This window comes from Mytilus californianus, unplaced genomic scaffold, assembly GCF_021869535.1.
Source record: "Mytilus californianus isolate M0D057914Y unplaced genomic scaffold, xbMytCali1.0.p SCAF_2, whole genome shotgun sequence".
Lineage (NCBI taxonomy): Eukaryota > Metazoa > Mollusca > Bivalvia > Mytilida > Mytilidae > Mytilus > Mytilus californianus.
Window position 1 is genome coordinate 23,794,090 of NW_026262668.1, and position 25,327 is coordinate 23,819,416.

At 32.4% G+C, this 25,327-nt stretch overlaps 1 long non-coding RNA gene across 1 annotated transcript in view; it reads left to right on the forward strand.

The window, feature by feature from the left end:
- The first annotated feature begins 21,391 nt into the window (after window positions 1–21,391).
- Window positions 21,392–25,327, forward strand: part of LOC127729547 (uncharacterized) — a 50,861-nt gene continuing 46,925 nt past the window's right edge. Inside the window, exons 1-2 of the long non-coding RNA XR_007994694.1 lie at window positions 21,392–21,751; window positions 22,191–22,264. This is a non-coding gene — a long non-coding RNA (uncharacterized LOC127729547). The remainder of the gene's footprint in view (window positions 21,752–22,190; window positions 22,265–25,327) is intronic.

The window sequence follows — 25,327 nt, forward strand, 5'->3', positions numbered from 1 at the left end:
CATTTGAAACACTTTATTTAAATATTCGCATGAAATGATAAACAACTTGTAATCTAAATGAACTAACATTATTTGTTGATTGTATAGACAAGTATGTTTTATTTTTTGTAACATCCGTATAACTTTCTATTAAAGCCCTGTCTTTGCAGATCACGGGTGTGAAAGGAAGATATCTTATTAAATACATATCCTGTGTCCAAGCTTTAATTACAATTATCTGATAACACTCTGTTTTACGTTCTGTTCTGGTAATTTTTACATCAGTCAATGAAGTTTCAGCCTTCAAAATTGTGAAGGTGTGTATTAATCCGACAAAACTAGAGGATCTCGAAAGTTCTCTAGAACAGAAAGTAGAATTGAGCGTTTTCAGATCCGTGTAATTATAAGCAAAGCTTGAAAATAGGATCTTTATTTTAATCAGATTGGAATATAGATGCATTGTTTTTATTATGATGCCGTTTCTACGGTCAAATAAAAAAGAAAGTGCAATCTAGATACAAGTACTTTTTTCCGTTATGTCCACATGGAGTTCACAAGGCATTGCATGGCAGGTATACACCAGAGGTCCAATGCTTTGGTCTGTTCATTAGTACATTAATTATCTTGCAAATATTATGCTGATGAATATCTATCATAAATCAAACTAAACTGTAGTTACTCTACTGGATTTCTATGTACAAATTTACTTCAGGCAATTAGTGTTAATCTGCACCGTTAAACGACAGTATATATATATTGAATGTTAAATAATTTATAGGAAGAAGTACAGTGACAAATATAAGAGTGTAAAAAAGAAAAGGCTGACAACAAAAATAGCAAGGGTTCAATGAAAAACCACTAGTCGAACAAAAACAGACATTCCATTTAAAAAACCGACGAAAACAACAACCAACCCATAAAGAACCTCACAGGAAACTAAAGATGAGCAACAAGAACCCTACAAAAACCGAGGGTCAAAAGGCATGATTTCTTTTTCACGGGACAATGCGCTTTGGAATATCTAAACATAAGTATATCTAATATGATTTTTTTTTATCTGGTATTATCAAGTTTAATTTCTTATGTAGCTATGTTTATTATAGTATTTCACATTTGTATCATTGAATTCGCAGGACTGTTTCGTGTGGTGTTTGTTTTTTAACTATGCACTTTTAGTTGTCACACTTATTCAGTAATTGGGAAGTCTTGAGAAGTCACAGTACTAGTTTTTATTAATATATTACATTGACATTAGGTAACTTTTGGAAACATTAGCCATTAATGTAACCTCCTACCAAGTAACTTAGGCCCTGTAACTTTATCAAATTAAACTGTCTACTTTTATTATGGGGGATGCACTTTTTGTGTTTTTCTTTAAGACAATGTTTAAAGGACCTTCAAAAGTATATCGTAGAATTTTAATTGGTTTGGAGCATGACATACTATGTATTATGCTTGTACAACATTTCTTGCAACAGAATGAAAACTTTATAAGTTGCATGCGTCCGAATCGTTTTTCTAGATTTACCTTCATCAGGAACGCTCAAAGCCAAATATTTGAAGCCAACAATGTATAAAAATGAAAACAACACGTTATAAATTCCATGCGTCCGAAGCACTTTTCTAGATTTACCTTCAGCAGGAACTCTCAAAGCCGAAAAAACGAAAACGTTGAAGAGTTATATGACAAAATAAACTTTAAAATAATAGCGAATATAAAAATAGATGTGGTATGATTGCCAATGAGACAACTCTCCAAAAGAGACCAAACGACACAGAAATTAACAACTATAGGTCACCGTACGGCCTTCAACAATGAGCAAAACCCATACCGCATAGTCAGCTATAAAAGGCCCCGAAATGACAAATGTAAAACAATTCAAGCGAGAAAACTAACGGCCTAATTTATGTACAAATTAATGAACGAAAAACAAATATGTCACACAGCAACAAACGAAAACCACTGAAATACAGGCTCCTGACTTGGGACAGACACATAAAGAATATGGCGGGGTTAAACTCGTTTGAAGGCGCCAACCCTCCCCTAACCTGTGACAGTGGTGTAACAGTCAACATAAGAACAAACTATCAGTTGAAAAAGGCTTAACTCATCAGATGGATACAAATAGAAATACATCTAACAAAAACACCGAGTCCTCGCAGTAACTGACATCTAGTTCAAAGCCAATAATAACTAATAAAAAAAATCATGCATCTAAGACTAAAATATCAATCAGTACACATTCCACATCCAATGGATTTAGTGCAAAAACGTCCTAAACAGTCAGAGAAAAATATGACCTTGTGCAATGCCAAGATACAGGTATCGACAGATTGTAGAGCCATGAATGTGCATATGTATATAAAAATAATATTTAGGTTGATTTTGATTTACTGACAACAAAAATCTATATTAATACCAATAAAACAATATTCAAAAATCTAATTACAGTGTTGAATTGGTAACCTTCTAAAAAAAGTTTATTTAAAGGATCGATAAGTTTAAATGAATCCATCTTAGGTCAATAAATTACTTCCAAAGGTTTATACAGAGCTAAATGTTTTGCTTCATATCAGTCCTCACTATGAAAGTAATATATATTCGGATGTTGTTCGCTCTTTGGTTTTATTTCTAGTGTTTTGTGGACTGTTGTTTGTCTGTTAGATTTTATTTGAAACTACTTTACAAAGTTAATTCTAGAAAAATATAAATATAATAGTATGCAACCATCAATCAATCAGTCAGTTACTTATTACATCAAAGGATTGATTCCACAGTGATACAAACACCAAACCAATTAACTTGTAAGCATTTTCATTACAAATCAATCAGTCTTTGTATATATGGAGAAAAATTACATCTGAATACAGAAAAGAACGATGTAAATTGTCGAGGTGTTTCTTTCAGTGTTCAATAAAGTTCATTTTAATATTGTTAGATAGCACAATTTCCACAGCTCTTCATTTTTTTAAAAAGTTTTGCATTTTCAACTATTTTGGCTTCGAGCATCACTGAAGATACATTTATTGGTTAAATGCGCATCTGGTGCAGTTAAATTTGTTAATGTAATTGGTTACCAAACATTTTATTCAGTTGTCTTGCTCTTTTTTAAATGTTTATTTATAACATTAAAAAGTGTAATGACATTACCTTTAATTGATACAAAACCGTCAATTAAGTGCTCTACCTTTAGTATATGAGTGTGTGCTATGAATTATAGAAGTAAATTAAAAAGGCTTTGACAATTAGATCTGAAAGAATGTAAGAACATAAATCGTTCACAAGCTTTCAAGCGTAGAAAAGACGTTGTCACACTTCAACCATCCATACTTATTAAGATAAAAGACAGACATGACCGGGTTATCGCAGACTTGAACTCCGGACAGGTTTCTTATTAACAGTGATTTACTTCTTTTCGTTTTCCTTATTATGGACATGTGGCAGAGGATTATTGGAAGAAAAGTCCAACTGCAAGGTTGTAAATCTACATAGCGTTGATGTAAAAAGACAGCAAATCTCGTATCTCAAATGTCCACGGTTCCAGTCGATAATTTGTCGTGAAAACAATTCAACACCATTCCTTGTTTATGACTTGAAATTGAATTTTGCGGTAGAAATTGACATTGTTTATTATCTTCAATAATTGTACGTTACCCTGTTTTGGATTCTAATTTGTAATTATTGGAACCGTAGCATTTTATAATTACTCATATCGAAATCAGATGTACAATGCGTGTCTATTTCTTTCCTGTAATTAAATATAAGGGATGTAACTCCGTTGCACTTCTCAATGAAAATAACTAAGTCTGTCCTTGTAGTCTGGATAAATTAAAATACTAAACGTGTATTAAAGATGTTTAAATGGATTTTTTTTTATTTACACAGAAAAAAGGAGGTGTGGTACAAATGCCAATGAGACAACTATCCAACAGAAACTATAAGTTTAGGACTTGGATGCAATCAACTATGTGTCACTTAACGACTAAAAAAAAGAACGTCTTTACTTAATAATGACTATAATATTTACCAAATCCCTCCTCAAAACGTTTAGGAAATTTACAGTACTATAGATATTACCCCTAAATAGTGGACACATGCATAAAAGACATTTCGTCATATATAGCCATGATATTCCCATCAGTTATGTTTACATCTGTACCTGATAAAAGACTATGAATCCGTCTAAATTCTGTGTCATTCTTTTTAGAACAAATTTTCTTTTCTTTAATGGGTATTTTTTGTTCTAAATATTTGGTAATCAATCTTCAATACCAAACTTATTATTAACTGTTTTGATAACAACTTATCGCAAAAAATAGATAAAACTACTGAGCAATGACATTTTAAAAAACTTAAAAATAACTACATATTAAATCATTTCTTCAAATGCTTTTCATTTCCTTTCATCTTTTAAATATTTTACAATTGAACTGTTCATACTTGACAATTTCCGAAATCTTAATAATTGGGTGGAGGCAAAGGTATTGTACAATAGTTGGTAAATTTAAGGGACCTAACCCGAATAGACTATGATTTACGTGTAAGCATAAACAATAAATCTAGTTAAAATAATCCACGTTTTGTGCCTGTACCAAATCAGGTTATTTGGACTACGTGTTGTACGTTGAACATTGTCTTCCATATAAGAATTTGGTTCCTATCGGAACGTTGAAACTTGGTTTCGAACGTCTATTTTCTCGGATAAGTCGGGGTGATAAATGTTGATGTGGTGTGTTGTTCTGGGTCTGAAAGGTCTGTTGTACTATCCACTTAGATTGAGAAAGTTCTGTTATTCTTTTTATGTATTAAAAACGACCGTGTCATAAATTTGAAAAGCTAAAGATTTATAAATATACAGAAAGTTATAAAACCCAAACTGGCGTACAGATTAGCAAAAACCATGTAACGTCAACTTTGCATAGGGAAACTATAACACTTAGATTACTTTTAAATTACAAATTTCACCACGAGGGAATTTATTCAAAGATATAAAGTAAATCATGAATGTTGTTTAAGTATTAACTACTGTTACTGACTAATATTGAATCAACTTGAAATGCTGGAGAGTAAAAAGTAAAATAACAAAAATACAAACTCCAAGGAAAATTCAAAACGGAAAGTCCCTTACCAAATGGTAAAATCAAACGCTCAAACACATCAAAAGAATAGAAAACAACTGTCTTACAGACTGGTAGTCTACTACAGAATTTACATATCCACTCTTTCGAACATCACAATAGAAATAATTTTCCTCTTTAATCAATGATCCCAGAATACAAAAGTTCAATTATAAAAAGACAAACATAGGAGAAAAAAGTTGCAATCACCTAAACCTTGAACTGAGAAGGTACCTGATGCATCGCCTTAAACTATGATTTCTCCAATTCTATTTTATTACATGTACCTTCCGACTGTTTTGATTCGTTTGGGTTATTCCATTGTTCGAACCAAAAAATGAAATAAAGTCACGGCATTGGTTGATTTTCTATTGTAACAAACGTTGGTGTACGCTTTTGAACATATTACCACGAATGCTTCATATTGTTTGACGAAAAAATAAAAGACCTATAAAGAAATACTGCATTCGAAATGCTTGTTTTTCTGATATACCTTTCATCAGTGTTGGGTTGCTGTCTCACTGATGTATACTCACATCTTTTTTTTTAATCCATATCAAAGCTCAAAAGTCGTGAGCGTTGTCATCATTTGTTAAATTATGTACTTTCGTCATGTAATGTAATCTGCCTCTGTTTGAATTAAAGTCCCATGGCATATCAGATGTGGTTTTGTTGCTCTCAATCTATATTAGTTTAGCGGCGTGAAAAGACATTTATATTTCTCCCCATGCTTGCTGTATGGTGGAGGACTACCAAAAAGATCCCGTTTTGTGTATTTTACATTTTTGACCACGAAATTGACAATTTACCATTTCCCCATCAAATATTATCATGTGAATAACTTTAGATTTTGTTTAGTAGTGTGCGTGTCGTTGTTTTTCAAAACATTTGCCAACAGAAATATTTTTTATGGCTTTTCATGTAAAATTTATTTAAGTCATGATGAATTTGGCCAAAAGGCAGATTTCAACGTGGGAGGTATTTACGATTTCGTTACTTTCGTCAACAATAAGTCTATTGAACATACTGCACATCTTTCAAAGATTTAAAGAACTGTTTACTATATATCATATAATTTTTTCTCATTTTTTTTTTTTATTTATTCATCGTCAGATCTTATTTCATTTGGACACGAAAGGAATTTCTACGCTCAAAAGCAAGCTTGGCTAGTTTAGCTGCATGAGGAGACATGGGGAGACAAGCTGCATGAGGAGACATGTATATGTCTCCCCATGCTTGTAATGATATCAACTGGGAATTCAGTTCATGTTTGAAATAATACATGGCGATGCCAAAACACTGATTACTGAAAACAGAATTCTACATTCAAGAATAATGTATAATTTTGATTAACGTAACATTTGTGGACTATCATTCAGTGTCTATGTCTCAACTCACTAGTTACATGTTTTCGCGGGCTAAGATCTTTTATAGATACCAGCAAGGTTGTTTTGTCTATAAATTAACCGATGGTGTGCTATTCCTGTTTGTATCATTTTTAGTGAGTGTGGATTCCCATGATGGGTGATGCATGCATTATAGCAGAAGACGCTAACCCTGTCGAAACATCTGGTTTCGTGAATTCCTCAATTTTTGTTTTTACCTTGATTTGTATCTTCTTTAACGTATTTACGAAATTTGAAAATGAGTAAACCGCTATTGCCTCTTATTCATATGAATTGCCAGAGTCAAAACGTTTGAAAAGTCTGGGTAACACTCGCCAAACTCGGCCGATTCCGTTCATCCATGAAGAGTAGCGGATTCACCCGAGGATTGCCGATTGTGTTAATGTGTAAATAACGGTACCGAACAGTAGCAAACTCTCACGCAACTTCAGTGAAAATTTATTCTAGTTTGTAATGAATTAAGCAAAAGCTGAAGCCATGACTACTGGGTATACTGTACAACAACCATGATGGATATGTACATCAAAAATATTTGTGAGCAAGAATCGAATGTCTCTTTTTTAATGGTGTACATTCATTATCGTGGCTAAACCAAATACACATCTTGAGTCAAACATAAGATGCAATTACATAATACTTGTAGTTCCTTAGATAGTATTGAAATTGAAATCCAATAGAAAAGAAAGATTCGAATGAATATACATAACAAATCTGCTTAATTAGCTGAAGACTGGAATGTATTTTCGTAAATGACGCTGATTTTATCGCGCAAATCGTGATTCCAAATTTACCCTCATCTCGTACATTCTAGATCTAGACCAAAAAAATTGGGAAGTCATATATTTAAGTTTTAATGCGTCCATTTATCCAACTATAATTGGTTGCTTGACACAAGCTGCCCATTGATCCCCAAAGAGTTGTTGGCAAGGGTTTTTTACCGCCCATATAATGTCGCACCTCATCCTGCACTAAACTTCCAAATTTAACGTCCCTATTTCAGCTGGGTATGGCTGTGTATGTATACATCCCACATTGTCAAACGGCCTACCCGAAGCATGGTCCTATTCTAGGTTCGGTAATGTCCGATTTACTATACTTCCATATCACAGTCTACCCATTGCGGTTATTCTCCATTTGGCATTCTGATCGATCCTGCTATTAAGGTTTATCTAGAATTCTTCATCGAACTTAGCATACACAAAAGTCTGAATATTTACTTTGATTGGAAATTTTAGAAATATATATGAAAAATTAGTGTTGACTCAGATGTCACGATTCACCGAGCATTGAACTGAGTTGGTGATGTGGACATATATTTCTTGCTAAAGTTGTATGTGTGTTGTTATCTTTGCATGTATATTATGTATTACATGATTTCAGTTTAAAAAAACAATACAAAATTTCATCCTCACCGTTCAACGAGTTTCGACACTCTCTAAATAATCATGTAAGTTGAGTCAAAGCATAATTACTTATAATAAAAAAAAATACATGGTTTGGGCTACGACATTTTGGTAATTTAGTAAGGCTGGATACACAAACTAAACATTCAACTATTTTTAAGAATTACAATGATGATAAAGAACAAATAATGCAATCATCAGGAATCCAATAGTGATAAAAACAAAAATATATAACCAAAGTGTCGAAACTAACATGACTTTTGTAGTCCTTATCATTGACTTCGTCAGGAGAATCCTTGGTTTTTTAACTTTTTAAAGACTGGACGCTTTAAACATTTACCAGTTATTTGAACATTTCCATTTGATCTACATTTACCAGTATTGCACCTTTCATTGCTATCGTGGGCCAGCCATTGGATATTTTTGTGGGACCAAGTGGATTTAAATCGAACAAAATATTTATTTTTTAATGTTGGTATGCAGACTTATTCATTTTGCGCGGCCTTTCAAATTTGTACACAATTATATACTGATTTAGTGGACAGAATATTTATTTTCATCCTGTTTTGTGCGAGATTTTTTTTTTCAGCTCTTACAAAGCAAGCAAAATCATTTAAAACATCCACTACTCCTCTCCAGAAAATCATATGATAGTCCCTCTATAACTTTTGTTTTCCAATTTGATTTGAATAAAAAATGAGATGTGATATGATTGCCAATTAGACAACTATCCACCAAACTTCAAATGCCGTGGATGTAAGCAATTATAAGCAATCGTAGGGCCTTCAACAATGAGGAAAACCCATACCGTATAGTCGGCTATAAAAGGTCCCAACATGAAAAACACGAAACAACTCAATTGAGAAAACTAACGGACTAATTTATAACAAAACAATTTATGAAAAACAAATATGACAGACATGAACCAACGACAACCACTAAAGGCTCCTGACTTGGGACAGGCACATAAAGAATGTGGCAGGGTTAAGCATGTTTGCTGGTGCCAAACACTCCCTCTTACCTGGAACAGTGGTGTAGCAGAACAACACAGAACAAACTATAAAAATCAGTTGAACAGAGCTTAACTCATCAGATCGATACAAAGAAGAAAATCATCTAACAAAAACACAAATTGGACGTGGCGGGATATTCATACATCCCTAAAAACAAAAAGGACACAAAGACACAAAATACAAATCTGAGGGTACTCGCAATTACTGACTGCAAGTTCAAAGCCAATAACAACTGATAAAAAATCATGTATCAAAGACTAAAATATCAATCAGTACACATCCAACATCCAATGAATTTAGTGTAAAGACGTCATTAACAGTCAGAGAAAAACATGACCTTGTGCAATGCCAAAATATAGGTATCGCCAGATTGTAGTAACGTGAATGTGCCTTTATATATAATAATAATATTAAGTATGGTTTTAATTTACTGATTACAAAATCAATATTTATACCAATAAAACCATTATTCAAAGATTTAATTGTAACCTTTTAGATAAGGATTGTTAAGTTTACCCGGGTCGTATCTAAGTTTCCGGGCTCGGTAAACAACACCGTAAAAATTAGGATGAAACGTTTTATTCCCCTCATGAGATGGAAATGAAACTTTCGTTTGGAACAATGGATTTTACCAGAAGAGAGTGTGTCGCCATGTTGTTCGAATGTTCAATACGTTTATACTTATCAGTAGAAATGTTCTCTATGGGAAAGCCAGTGCTCAAGCTCAATGTTCCATCATCCCATTCAAATAATCAACATAGCTGCATATCTCGAAGATTTATTTCCTTTTATCGATCGTCTGGAAAAATAAACCTCCTTGTGATGTACGTTATGGACATACTTCCGCGTAATTGAGCATTGATATATAAGTACTTTGGTGCCAGAAAAATTCCAAAGTTTTGACGTTTAAGTAATGCGATGTTAATGAGATATGACGAAGTAAAATTGAATAACTTCAGTTAAATTTACAGGTACAATAAACGCCAAAATAAACCAAAAAATATTCTCGTTTGGCATTTAAGATTTATTTCTAATCTCATTCAATTGTCCGTAGATATAGCTTTATGGTTCAGAATGCAAACACTCGACACATAACACTTGACACGTATTTCCATTCCAGAAGTTACTGATATGAGAACTGTCAGTTTCAGGATAATTCTGGACTATGACACGTGTACAATGACGTACAAGTCTTAACACTATGAATTGAGTTCCTGGTGAAGACGAAGTCAACACTTACAAGCCGAAACAGTTGATGATTCCTAGACATATAAATGCGTAAGTAAAACGGACAATATATAAAATTCGCAGACTACAAATTCTTTTGTAATTGCAGGTACGTTTTAACATAATAAATTTCAATATATATCGTTCACAGTAATAAATTTGGATATCTTTTACCATTTAAATTTTGAGGATAAAACATCGCTTGATTAGTGATTTTCTAAAAAAAAAATCAGTAATTATAAACTCTTCTTGCAATGCAAGTACAATGATGGATAAAATTATCCAAAATAGAAAAAGTCAAAGGTGCTTTACTTTTCTTTTGTAACTCAATCATAAGGTTCATAAAGTTATGTCAAAAGAAAGTGGATTAAAAGTACGTAACAGACTAATTTTCCTTCTTACTCAAGACCTTCTTTTTATATTCAATTATCTCCCTTGATTTTTTTGCGACACACTTTTAGTATTCGAATAATAAAGTTCCTTGTCCTTTTGTATTTACATTCAAAACGTGTCCTCAAATTCCCATAGCGGTGAGATGCTTATGCTGTATGTGCAGCCGGTGTAATTTTCGTGGAATAAAGCTGCTCATTGAATTCAAATCAGCTCTACTTTTAATTTGATTAATTTTGGGCGAAAGTTCTTCAACGCATGACAATTGTTTACCTAAACCAATAGATTTGTATATACCGATTTTTATGTTGGGGTTCAAGTTGCTCAATCTTCAGTGTTTCTGTGTAGTCATTTGCCTTTTTTCTCTTTGCCTTTGGCCGTGTTGGTGTTGTCTGTTTTATTTTCAAATTAAGGGCTTTTATTGCTCAGATGTCATATTCTATCTTTTCACAGACTTTAGTAATAAAATTTATAGAAATAAACTAACTGAACGTGAAAAGAAATCTTGAATACCCAGGGGGTATCATTTTGTGAGCTTTGCTTGCAGTACCTTAAGTTTAAATGAGCTTTAATAAGCCGAAGTTCTTTTGGTTAAATACTAGTATATTTAACTTGCTTATCAATCTCGGGATTATCAACAAGTACATCTGCTTTTATCATTACAAATGAAAATTAATTTTTCCGAATATTTTACTCTCTCTTTCTGAAGTTTTTTGATGAAAGACGATTCAGTGAAATAAAAGATAGGCGATTAGATTGGCGCAGTTGGTACCCATATGCATTCCAATGACTTGACTATATATGATTTAGTGTATAAGGCGGGTGGATCATAACTGTCCATAACTACATGACCAATATAATTTATAGATTTTCACCAGAATTTGTTATATCAAAAAAATAATTTACACCTGTTTTCTGCTAATGACTTGAATAGAAAGATTACTAATGGCAGAAGTACACTTGCTAGAAGCTGGAAAAAAGCGGGATTTATAAACAGTTGTGTGTAATTCATGTAATCAGTATATTATTGAGACACTGTGGTATTGACTAGTCGTTTGATGATGTTCAGTTTGGACTAAGTGGTTTTCTATTTCGTCTCTTTCTGATATTAAATTGGTCGAAACTAAAGTTTTTGAGTTTTGAATTTCTTCGTGTTAAACATCGATTTGATAGTACTTACGACAAACAAACACAAGTTTATCTATGAACTTTAATCGTTTATTACTTTAATGACATTAAATTGTAACTTGACTATAAAAAAAGGAAATAAAGTACAAACCTTTTCCCCTAGTTCTTATTATGGACACTACGCTGCTTTGTTGACGAGACAACTGTGTGAAATCTGGTCGAATGTATAGCGGTCGATATTAGAATATTGCACTGTTCGTTTTAAAAATTAATTATTTCCAGTAGTTTTAGCTTGTTTTCATTGACTGCAAGCATTATTTGATATGGTTGTTTTTTTTTAAATTGTTAACAGTATTGAGGCTTTTGTCATCTGCAGTACCAGTATTATAGAATTATAGAGTAAATTTATTAACATTGTCCTTGTACCTTTTGTTATTCAACTGATATATAAGAAGGGGGAAGTTGAGTACCAAAGAAACTTACTCAAAGGGTGTCACGTGTGGAAAAGGAACTGCTAATCCGTCCGGAGCACCTGAGGTCATCTTCAGTTTTTGGTGGTGTTCGTGTTGCTTAGTCTTTAGTTTTTTATGTGTTCTCCTTTGTAGACTGTTTGTCTTTTCGTCGTGTTATGTTTTTTGTCATGAAGTTGCCAGTGTGTTATCGACTAATGAGTTTTAATATCCCTTTGGTATCCTCTGCATCTCTTAATGTGTCTGAAACCTCATCAATGGTTTCAGCTTGATGTGTTTCCCTATAGCGACTGTGCTGTTGACGGTTGATCATGGCCGTCTGTATTTTATTCGACGTTTGGCTAGACTCAGCCAGGCGATTTAGAGCTTGACATATGGTGTTGACACGTGTTGCTCAACCTTTAGTTTCTGTGTGGTTCGTCTTATATATTTGCCTTTTCATCGTTTTTATTTTGCCATGGTAATTTCTGCCTTCCTTTTAGTGTATGAATTTTGGCAGATGAAATATATTATCCAACTTAGGCCTTTAAAGAAGTGCTTTTCTGCTTGGTGGATGAGTAACTGACAATACACAACAAGTGGTACCGAACCAATACACGTATGATAACGACACATATATTTAGATTAAAAATAATTATGTGCGCTCGGGACAGAAAGTTTCGACAGCCAAATACATATACGATATAGGTAAATTGTCTGTAAAACATAAAGTATTTAAGGAATGACTGTAATTTTTTTCTGTCTATGAAGAAATAACATAAAAAATGTAGCAGGTTATTTTTAAGTGGGCACCACATATTTTATGTTATTTCGAATAGACAGAAAAAATATTAAAGTCATTCCTTATAATTTAATTCTAAAAAGGAGGAGTAAATAATTATAAAAACGTTGATGACGTCGCGGTCAAATGACAAAATTATGTCTATGAGCTGATAGACAAAACACTTTCAGCCAATCAAAAGACGTGTTACATCCAAAATTAAATTATATTGAAATAACGTCAGAAACAGACATAACGAGGTTATTCGGAGCTTTTGTCTTGTTTGATAGAGTGTCAAACTTTTTTTTTTCAGTCAATGTAAGTGTATATTTTTTTTATCCTGAAATTTTAAGTTGATGCTTGCGATAAAACCTCAGTGTTTTAATTCTAAATTGGTGTGTCTGATTTTTAATGAAATTGACATAGCTTAAACTGAAGTCCCAAATGATTTGTGACGTAAACAGTAATTTTAGTATTACCGTGCGCTCAAAAGAAAAGCAGGATAACAGGAAATACAGTTTAATTAGTGTACCTATTATTTGTACAGTAGCAGACTGATTGCAGGCTACTAGAAAATAGAATTATATGGCGCACGTCACCAAACAAACCTTAACAAAACAGCCAAATCAGCTTTTTCAGTGAGAGCTGCAACTTGAGCTTAAATATAAATTATTATGTTGTAATATACACACGGTTTAAGATTATACTTGATACTTTTATTGCTCTATTTAAACGTTTCACTGTTTATGCAACTGATCGAAACTTGTTCTTTAATAACAAGTATATATTATGTTCATCTAAATTTTTCATAATTAGAGTGGTTTTTACATTTCAACTTTGTTTTAGATTCACCCATGAGGGTGTTAGCGCGATTAAATGTATCTATTTACACATAGATATTATGGTTGATGCAAAAAGATAGATTTCAATATTTTAGCAGCAATTTGATCATATTTTGTGTTAAGCATCATAAATGCAGGATATCCTAGTGTAAACATATGTTTTCTTCGCCGTTAAACGTTATTTTGCCTTGTGCACTGTTCACGTTTTACACAATACCGCCATTAGGCAGATAATTCGGTTAAACTTGTAAGTAGTATCTCATTTCACATTTTCATTAACATAGATAATAAAACTTTTTCCAACAAAGGTAATAAAATTATAAGCGTAACTTCTTTTACCGCTGATAGTAATAAACTCAACAAATAACTCAATACAACTGCCAAAGACTTAAAAATAGGGGGAGAACCCGTTATGTCTTCTTTTCATTCACTTTTCTAAAATATTTCAATAAATTATACGTTCTCTCAATAAATTGCGTTGTGGATAAAAAAAAACTTTGCTTGCAAGTAAAAAATAATTTACTACGAGTGAAGTTCGTATATACATGTATATCGTAAATTATTTTAAAGAAATGTTCGTCGGTTGACCAACATTTCAGTTATCAAAAATTATTATGTTCTACTAATCGTAAATAAAATATGTATGTTTCTGGATATGATTTACATGATGTTTGCCGTCACAGTAGAATTATAAATCTTGATGTGCATGTAATAAACAATCTAAAAACATTTGAAGAAATCGTAAAATCGCAACATGTTGCAAGGCTACATATTTATTGCCTTGGCCTCGGGAATAATTCGGTAATTTATTTCGGGTATTTTATTCTCGTAAACTGTACTTCCTAGGCGGTAAAACCGTGACCACACATTTAAATTGTTTTCCCTGCCCCTGAGGATAATTTCATTACTTTTAATCACATTATTTGTTTTATACAACTTTACTTCAACTCTTTTTTTCTGAGAAACATCATACTTTATCTGTGTGACGGAAACTCGTAAATATGACTTTGGAATTTTAACACTATTCGTAAATCATGCTAGTGCTTAAGCAGGTGATTTTTTTCAAATGGAAACCAATTGGATATAATTTCTGGTCACGTGATTCCAATTTTTTTTTCAAACATACCAAAAGACGTCAAAGGTGGTGAAATTCCCATTCATTTATTATCTTCGGGATTTTATTTTTATTATTTGCAAAGTCACCAGTGTTTGTTTTATGTATCATATGTTTTATGTTTATTCATCGAACGGATAATAGCAATGATTCTGGAACAGACACGGGGATACCCGAATGTTGAACACGTGGTGAGTGTTTGTTTACTATTTGCTGATTTTATATAAATTTAAGCAGATGGGAGTTGAAATTGAAACAAACGGGACATTAGCCAGAACATACTTTTAAATAAGCTCTTATGATTTTCAAGTGTCTGGGCTTTTACATCTTGAAACAAATAACTTCATTTCGTAAACAAGTAGTACCTGTATTCTAAAATGTTGTAAACAAATGTATTAATTGATACATAGTTCACAGGTGTTTAACCGCATGTTGAGGAAGTAGTAATATACATAGGTATATATAATTCATTTTCTAAACATTAAAGAATATATATATATATATATACATCTCTAAAGCCACCATTTAATAGTGGTTGGTTAAATAACAAAGATAAATACAGTTTTATTTTTTATCATTTTTTTATTAGTTTTAATATTAGTTTTCACTGCTAGGAGACAACCCTTTGATTTGAGGTAAGGGGGCATAATTAAGAATTTTGAAAAAAAATCCATGATTTGAATTGTTAACATGATTAACAATGAATTTTCACGAAAACAAAAATCGACAAAAATGAACTCAAGAAAAAACAAATTAAAGTAATACAAACACAAGACAAATTTTGAAAAGCCTAAATTATACCATGTAAAAATCAAGGATCTAAAATCACTTCCACCCCCCCCCCCCCCCCTCCCAAAGCCCGATAAATTTCTTGGTTCCATAGCTTTCAGATTAGAGAATCGCTAAACCTCTACAATTGTGTTGCGATGTTTTCATTTAGATTTATTTAGACTGAAATGTTTTATAGTTTCATGACAACAACAATTCCGTTAAAGTCCCCCTTTTTTTGGCCTTGTTCTTTGTGGCCTTACTATGAGTTCAAATACTGCAATTAAAGTGCTATTCCCTTGCTCTATGGTTTGCCAAGTACGTGTGGAAATTTATGACATGAATTATTACATCAAGGCCGTTCTTTTTCGTTACAACGATGTGATTATTATTAAGGCCAAATGAATTCGTCTAGTGAAGTAGCAGTACATTTGGAAAAAAACAATGCATACTCAGAATTCTACGTACGATATTGGGCTATTGTACATTTGTAAGAAAATTTTAACATTACAATGTTGGGGTCCAGGCTCAAAGAATGCAATTTTTTTTTCATTTTCATCTGGGTTTTTTTCAAAATTATTACACTAGGTAATGGTCATTTCTGATCCTTTTGTATCAGGTATGTCTATGTCTTGAAACGTCTACTGTCTTATAACCGTCTCATCGAATTTTCATCCTCATATTTTCTTGACCAATTATTATGTAGTATACACAGTCATTTGTATCCACATTTTACCACTAGCCAACATGCGACGGATTACAGGCCAATAATGGTAATTTGAAGGTAACTGAAAGTGCCGAGGCAGTTTTATTCATTAAAAGTAGACTTATATAAAAAGTCTATGATTAAACTTAAATAAGCTGTTTGAAAAATTCAAAGATTAAAATAATAAGTGCGAGGAAATATTCTTTAGTCATTAAACTTTCAAATTTGATTAAAAAATATTGATGGCACGTATGGAAAATACATATCTTGAATTTTCCCAGACGAAATATTAAAATGACAGCGTATAAGGTCAAGAACAATAAAATCGTATTTTATCTCATTTTCTTGAAGTAGTAATAAAACTTTCATATTGAAAATGATATGTGAGATCGTAAAGTACTAGCAAACCTTGATAAGCTACCAGATCCATAAACGATCCTTCATAAACAAGTGATCTGGTTTATATGGTAGAGGCAACAAGCCCGACCGAATCGGTAAGTTTGTTTCATTTTTTTAATCGCAAAATTAACATTTGAATTAGAAATCTGAATATCAGACTTTATCTTGGCATTGTCAGTTTATTCATTTTATACTTGTATCTTCATTAATAAGTGCTTAAGCATAGTTGATGTATTCTTATGGACAGTCAATATAGATTTTACTGTCGGAACGATTAAAGTAAAGACAGTTTTCGACAAAATTTATTATTCAACTTCTTGCAGTATGCTAGTACATTCAACTGACTTGACAAAATGTCTCTTTTAGTGTTTACCGAGGCAAACATATTCGAAAGTTAGAAACAGACTCAAAGGTACAAGAGAATGAGAGATAAAGAGAAAGAGAAATAGTAAGCCAAATTATCCGGTTAATGAATCACACTTTTTCAAGACCTATCGAATTTGATGGCTTGAGAGCTATTATGGTGCACAGAAAGAAGTTTTCTCTTGTTAAACATTGCGTCCACATCCTTAATGGTCAATAAATCATATTTCATTTAAAACCTAAAGGTGAGCGAGAGAGTAATTATCCAGTTTAGTAGGAATCTTAACTTTCAAAGATATAGGCATCTGCTGGCTAGCAGCGCCTTTCTCACTCACGTCCAGTCTTCAAAGATTAAGATGTTTTAATATTTAAAGAACTTAATTATGAATAAAAAAAAAACAAGCGGTTTGTTCAAAATGTGTGTGAAGCCATAGGAACTTAAGTTATTGTAACGCTTAAAGCAACAATGCAATTAAAACACAAGAACTCATGTAGGTACCCTAATTTGATATTCTTGCACCTCCCGTTTTTGTATTTTTCCTTTGTAAGATCATGGAAGTATTGTCAATATAATACTTTCATGGTAAGTTGTATGAATATTAAACCTGTCTATTTGTCTATATAGCTGAATTATCACAATAAAGGGGTTTAACTATCTTTAGGGGATTAATAAACTTTAATTTGATAAACAATGTGTCCACTTCCTGAATTGTAAATATTCCATGTTTATGACATTGTGATGCATCATTCGGTTGGTATTTATTATATATGCAAAAGTGTGAAGGATTCACTTTGTGTTAACTCTTGAATTGGAAAACACAAAGTATTATGATTCTTCAGTTTATTGTAAGACATTAGTGTACGATTACATAGTCAAAGTTGTCATAATTTTGTTTTTGTTATAAAAGTTAAATTCTCACATGGACAAATGTTAAAAAAAGCTGACCAAAGGTACAGTAGACAATAAAGGTATTCTTTTTAAAACGATTTCAGAATTACTATTTCAATTTGTGATTTTAAAGACCAAATATCCCCCCAAAAAAACGTAACTAGTCATTGTAAAAATGGCGGAATTAGTTACATCAAGTTCAAACTCGAATTTCTTTCAAAGACTACGTCGCCTTCCTTGGTAAAAGTAAAGTACCATAAAATATATTTGCCCTCTTCAGGAAAGTTCAAAACGGTTGTAAACATGACAGTTGTCCCACTCGAATATTTATATGACAAGTATTTATTATCTAATGATAGTTTTTAAATATTTACAATGCAGTGTTGCGACATGTTTTATCTATTCCTTGTAAATCTAGTCCTCTTTGATGCATTTTTGCTCAACTGTTGCCATAGTATTACCATCCAAGGTACTAGTTTTATTATTTGTATTGATAAGACAAACATACTTACTGCAAATCGTATTTTCTGTTAGTCTTCAGTACTGTTTTTCTTAAATTTTGCCGTTATTTTCTTATCAATATTATGTTTGACACTGGGCGGAGACATTTATTTTACAAAGAATGGGTTAAAAAAATCAATGCATTACAATACTCCCTTTTGTTATAAAAGTCTGTTACTTTTGTTGTAAAGTATGTTACTTAAGGTATTAAAGTCAACACACACATTGTACTGTTTTCTCTGTTGGATATTGTTTTATTGAGCGGACTAGACTTTCCCGAAAACTTTTACACGTTTTCAAAGTACTGATCCGTTGGAACTTTAGAGCTTCACATATTTTTGTGTAGACACCCGTCTATTGTTGGTTGTCTTATGTTAATATATATGCTTCTTTACCGTTCGGTTGCTGTCTCTTTGACATATACTAACGATCTCCTTTTATTCATAGTACTGTATATTTGAAGAATGTGTAGCATGATTAACAGTGAAAGGTAACCTTTAAAATGCCTACTTTCACAATAACATAGTGTAACAGATAACAACAGCACCTATCTTTGTGAACGAATGAGTCTATTCCGAGAAATGGGTCAGCTTGACAAATAAGAGATATATAAGTGAGAACTATGGCGATTGCACAATATCATCTTTTATTTTTGTACTATTTATTACATTGAATCAACCTGGAAGTATAACTGTCGATATTAAGGTGTAAGAAGGCATGCTTGATTTCTATACTAACAAATTATATTCTTATATTGTGAACTTTCCATTTCCATGTAGCAACATCCCAGTAGCGTCTGTATATTGAGTATATATCTACCACTTAATACAATATTTTAGAGTTTGTGTTTTCTATCATAATTTCGTTGATAGATTGTTGATGCTTACAAAACAGCAATTGAACCGAGTGGTAAAATTGAAGTCATCCATTCAAATGTTTTACGAACGCAATCACGAGTTAGTTGAAAGCTTTTGGAAAGTTGCGTAAGTAACAGGTAACTACGGATATGTTCGTAACTATAGAATTGTGTCCCTTTCTCCTATATAATGAAATCACCGAATTAGAATTATCACCGAATTTGTTTACCATATCCAACATGACGAGTGACACACGTGGAGAAGGATCTGTTTACCTTTCCGCTAATTCCCGGTTGTTTTTGTTTTGATTTTTTTTTTGGGGGGAAGGGTGGTTCATGTTTTCTATATAGTGTTTTGTGTGTCTGTTTGTCTTTTCGTCACTTTCCGTTTTTCGCCATGGCGTTATCAATTTCCTTTCTACTTATGAGTTTGAATGTCCGCTTGGTATTATTCCGCCTCTATTTCAACAGATAAGTAATTTGAACAGAAGCTATGCTAATTCTTTGGTACGGTATACTTTAATGTTGTTGACTCGTTAATACATTTTTTCTTTTTATTTGATTGCGTTCTTTTATTCACTGTTTGCTATTCAACTGATCGAGATAAACGGGGTGGTGTTTCGTGCTTTTGAAACTAGTGGTTAAAGTTTTAATCCTACCATTTTATGGATCGGATCGGAATTCTCGTGAGTGGTTGTCTTTGTTTATAGTTTTGTGTTTATTTAAGAATTTGGTTTGGATGGTAGATTTGTGGTTGTTCAAAAGCTGTCGTCTCGAATCTGGCAACATTGACAAAGGTCAAATGGTATATGCATGTTCTTGTTCACGACTTCAATGTGATCATGTGACATCTATAGATGTTGTTACTGGTTCTATTGTGTTTAAAGGTGCTGTATGCCTAATTCGTACTCAAAATCTGCTTTGATTAACATAAAAATCGTTTTTACTTCTCAACCATCTAGCACTTTGATGATCATTTCTGTACACGAACTAAGGTTCCAAAATATATTTATTCTAGGACGGAAAGTTTTTAACAAAGTAATATCCCAGCACAAAAAGAAGCAGCGAAATAAAACTAGCATCATCATTTTCATCTGTTTTAGTTTGATACTGTTGGTTTTGTAATCACTTGTAGTCCGAATTATTATGCATGCAGTTGTATTGTCAGTTAAATATTTCTTATTAATCCAAACGCGTTCTGATTCCGTATTTAGTATGTGCCAACGTTGAGTATATTTACAATTGGTTTTTATGTTGTACTAAATGTACCCACTGTTCTATAATCTTGATAATATTGTAGTATTCGAACTATACCAAGGGCAACACTTGAACTTTAAAGTGGTATTGAGAAACTGTCTTTTTAAATCAACATCACGTGACTAAAAAGTAACAATTAGCGATAATTAGAAAATGATTTAAAATAATTCATATTAGAATAGCTGACGTTGTGTGTTTACCATCTGCTAATTGAAGTTTAAACCGACTTCTTTTGTTCAAGATCATAACAAAAACCTATTTTCCCTGTACAAAAGATGCATAGCAATTTTCGTGACAATCTGTAATATTTCAGCTTTATTTTTGACCGGCTCACCTATCGATTATTAGCTGTCTTTTGTTTCGTATTGTGTGTACATTTCAAGGGGTTCGTTAGGGGTTTGCAATATGCTGTTTTTTTAATGTTAAATACCATTGGAGTTCTTTTATTCGATTCCTTGGTATAAATGTTTCAAGCATGCTTCAACGAATTGTTTTAGCGGATGTAACCAATATTTATTGGATGTCCTCTGTAGAAATATGTTGAAATCTACTTTGGCCTTTTCATTTCTTATCGAGATATCATTTTTGTTTTCAATAACAAAGCGCTTTATGTTTTATACTGAATATGACCTAAATTTGAATATTAATTTCAGTTGTATTGTTATTGCGATGTGATCAGTTTCTGATAACTTTCAAACGACTGAAATTGTCTTTGGGAACAATAATTCTGATTGAAGGTTCGTTGTTTTCATGCAAGTGATGTGACTCACCGTTGTTGTCAAACTTTAATTGCAGAATGATTTTGAAAAAGGACATTTCCTTATGTTTTCATTCAAAACAGTATAATTTTTTTCTCACGAAAGAAACATTTATTACTTAAAAGTTAGTGGTGTTGTGTCTAATATGGACCTTCAGTAGCCCCACTCACAGACCGGAAACAGCGATTAACTGATTTTCAAACATTCACATAACTAGCCTAGGAATTTTATTAATTATACTTCCGTTTAGACCAAATTGTAGAACATTGTTCAATGTTTTTGGCAACCAAGTTCTCTTTGAACGGTTAAATATCCTTTCTCATCGTGGTTTACCGCTAAAAGTTATGGAAAGTGGTTTCGGACAGATTAAACGAATACAGTAGACCAGGAGAATTTGTACATCAGTGAGTATGAGTTTGTTAGGGTACCAGTTTCAAAAACGATTTATCACACCCATTTTTGTTCATATTGAAACTGTAACTGAATATTGCTTATTACCACGCAATTATTTACGCATATCATTATAATTTGTGCATTACGAATGCGATCATCTTTTTCATCATTAAGAGTAATTTCAGGAGTAAAATGTTTTTAATTTTTAACACATCTACGAATGTATCTTATGAGACATTTATTCGTATAGGTATCAGACAAGTCTTTTGCGATAAAAGAACTTTTTTTCGTCAAAATGAAATAATTGTCGTAACAGTCTGTAAAACAGAAAGGAGCATGCTGATCAAAATAGAAAACTAGTTGTAATATTACCCACATCTATTGTGAAGTCTTGAGTTCATATTTTTCATAAACAATCTTTGAATTAACGCATACAGATTGTTTTTATAGTCATGATAAATAGCATTTGCAGAGAAAGTAAACTTGCAATGGAAATAGCATGCACAGACTGTTCTAAATATAAGGTGAGTATTAAGCATAATGGTTATATTTGCTTAATTGAGCTGTAGTATCTCGTGTCAAAATGTAATGTTTGCAGATAAGTATTTACCACCATGATTTGATTGAAAGTTGGGATAAGAAAAAATGAAGAAAAAAAAAACACACTTTCGTTTCACAACTTATTGAACTTTCGTAGTGCCATCAATAGCAAAAATGGCGGATGGTAACTTTGTATCTTTAATTTTATAAACTGTTTACATTATTGCATTGGTTACGCCTTTCATTTTCTTTGTATATATCAATAATTCAAATGTGTTTTTCTGTCTTCGGCCATTGATCGTTTTTGATAGTCTAACTATATGAAACCCTGAACTAATGTCTTACTTCAGCTAACTGTTCTTTATCAAAATGGAGTAGGAATTGAATATGCTACATTTTTTTGTAATGACGAGTTTAACTGAGCTGTAGTATCTCGTATTTGAAAATGTAATGTTTGCAGAAAAGTGTTCATTTTGATACCATGTTATCCTGATTCTATTTAAGGTCGGGTTAGGAAACGTGAAAGAAGTTCAAATTATCTCAACTTATCGAAATCTCTTCATACAATCACTTGTAAAATTTGCGATTGTTATTTTTGTATCTTTAGTTTTTGAAACTGCTCACATTATTGCATGAGTTGTGATTTGCATTCATCAATAATTTAAATGTCTTTTTGTCTGTCTTCCCCCATTCATTGATATGGATAGTCTTAATTTCATAAAAACCTGAACTAATGTCATTCTTCAAGTAACTTTTCTTTATCGTACTGGAGTAGGACTTGGATATTCTTTTTTGTTGGCTTCTTTCTCAGATTTTTTTGTATGTTTGTTTTAATTTTTTAGTCAGTTGTGTTGTATGTCGGTGATGTATGTTTACACAGTTTTGGCTGCTGGATCCCAATTATTGTCACCTATTATGTCTGTTAGGGTTGCTCACCCAATTTGGTCAATATAATGGAACTATAAACAATTGTCATACAAGTGGGTGGTTTTTCTTCGGAAAATGCCTGTTCCAAGTCATGATATATACATAATCTTTAAGGGAGCTACCATTTGATTTTTATGGCGGGGGGGGGGGGGCTAGGATGAAATATGAAAAAAAGGCAGGATGAGCAACTTGGCAAAAAAAAAGGCAGGATGACAATTTATGTAAAAAAAGTCATGATAAACTAATAAAAAAAAAAGGCAGAACCGATTATAGTGAAAAATAAAAAGGCAGGACAGAGATTACAACTAAAAATAAAAATGCAGGACAAAATTTTTCATCCTAGCCCCCCATAAAAATCAAATGGTAGCTCCCTAAAGCGTATACTAATGAATTCCGAAAGTATTTGATATATTTGGAGTTTGTTCACTAACTTCAATCTTTACAGGTAGATTTTGCATTCTTTTTTAAAGCTTTGTAGTTGTTGCACATTTTTATGAATATTACACACTGAGATCTGCTTCATCACATTTACAAAGTACTGTTGGTTTTATTAGACGAATGAGGGAGGATTAGATGATAAATTTAAGACCCATACTATAGGTAAATAAACTTAACACACGAAAGTTGTACTTTGGACAACAGCATTTTAAGAAGATATGATTATCGACTGAGGATCGAGTTCGCATAGTTTATTCATATTGGATTGAATTCCTAATATTTAGTTTTATATGTAAGACCAACATAACTTGATATGTCAAAAACACTTTTATGTGCATTCCATTGTTTGGTTTAGGGTTTTGCAGTCATTTTTTGTCCTTGGTCGAATTTCTATTTTTAGCTAGTTTTAAAGAAGAAACGCTCCCTGTAATCATGAACTTGTACTAGTGTCATATTTCCACACTTATCGGACTTCTGGATATATTTTACTGGATAAGAATGAACCCTGACTGGCATATCTCGTTTTGAATATTAAATCAGTCTTTATTGTTGGTTTTGGTTGATGCTTCTAAACCTTTTTGGTCTTACAGTGAAGTAGTTCTATTTTGTTCACTTGTTTCAGGAATGTTTCGTTTGCATGGTTGAATTGCAGGTATGTGTAGTCCTCTGTCATAAAATACTCAACTTGTTGACGCACATTTGACAACTAAATTTGGAGTTGATTGTGAAACTTACTGGTTTTCTAGTTTGAGTTGTGATTTGATTTTCGTGTATAACCGTTTATATGTTGCTTTCTTAGTCTTTATGTGATCATTTTGAGCGAAGACGGGTTGTTTGTCTCTGTCATGACCTGATCACATACTGTCTATTCCATTTGATCTATTTCCAAATCTTAACTTACCTATACTTTCATCTCTCCCCTCATTTGTTTCAATTAGTTATTGTAACACCTCTGATTTGTCATTGACTTTACGACTTTTGTATTCTACGCATGTATTCTAGTATTTCATGTGCAAATTCAATGTGGATATAGTAATGAGTTACTATTTCGACTATTTGAAAATGCAAACAACGAAGACATGTTCCATATTAGAGACTTGAAGTGTCTACGTTTGTAGTTACCATTAGGTTTTTTTTTATAGCAAAAACGGAATATCTGTTTCATACATAATCAACAGTGTTTCATTTTTCTCAGTCACTCTATCGCATAGCTTCTATGTTTTTTGTCTACTAATTATCACCATGAAAAAAAGTATAACTAAAATACCGAACTCCAAGACAAATTCAAAAAGGGGAAGTCCATACAAACTGACAAAATAAAACGCTATCAATCAACGTAACAAGTGAAAAACAACTGCCATATTCCTAAATTGGTACAGGCATTTTCCGAAGAAAACAGTGAGTTAAACCTCCTACTTGTATGAAAGTTGTGTATAAGTCCGTTTTATTGACAAAATTGGGTGACCAACCCAAACAGAAAAAGAGAAGTGTTTACCCTTCTAGATAACGAGCTTATCCCCTCCTCAATTTTTATATCTCAATGTTTTCTGTGCACGTTTTTTTTAAAATGAGTCTTTCGTCTTTTTCGCTTTTGGTCTCATGTCTTCATTGTAAGATTGCTACTAATAATTGTTTGCTTTTAGAAGTATACAATGCCACCGTTTGATGAGTGGTTATTGTTT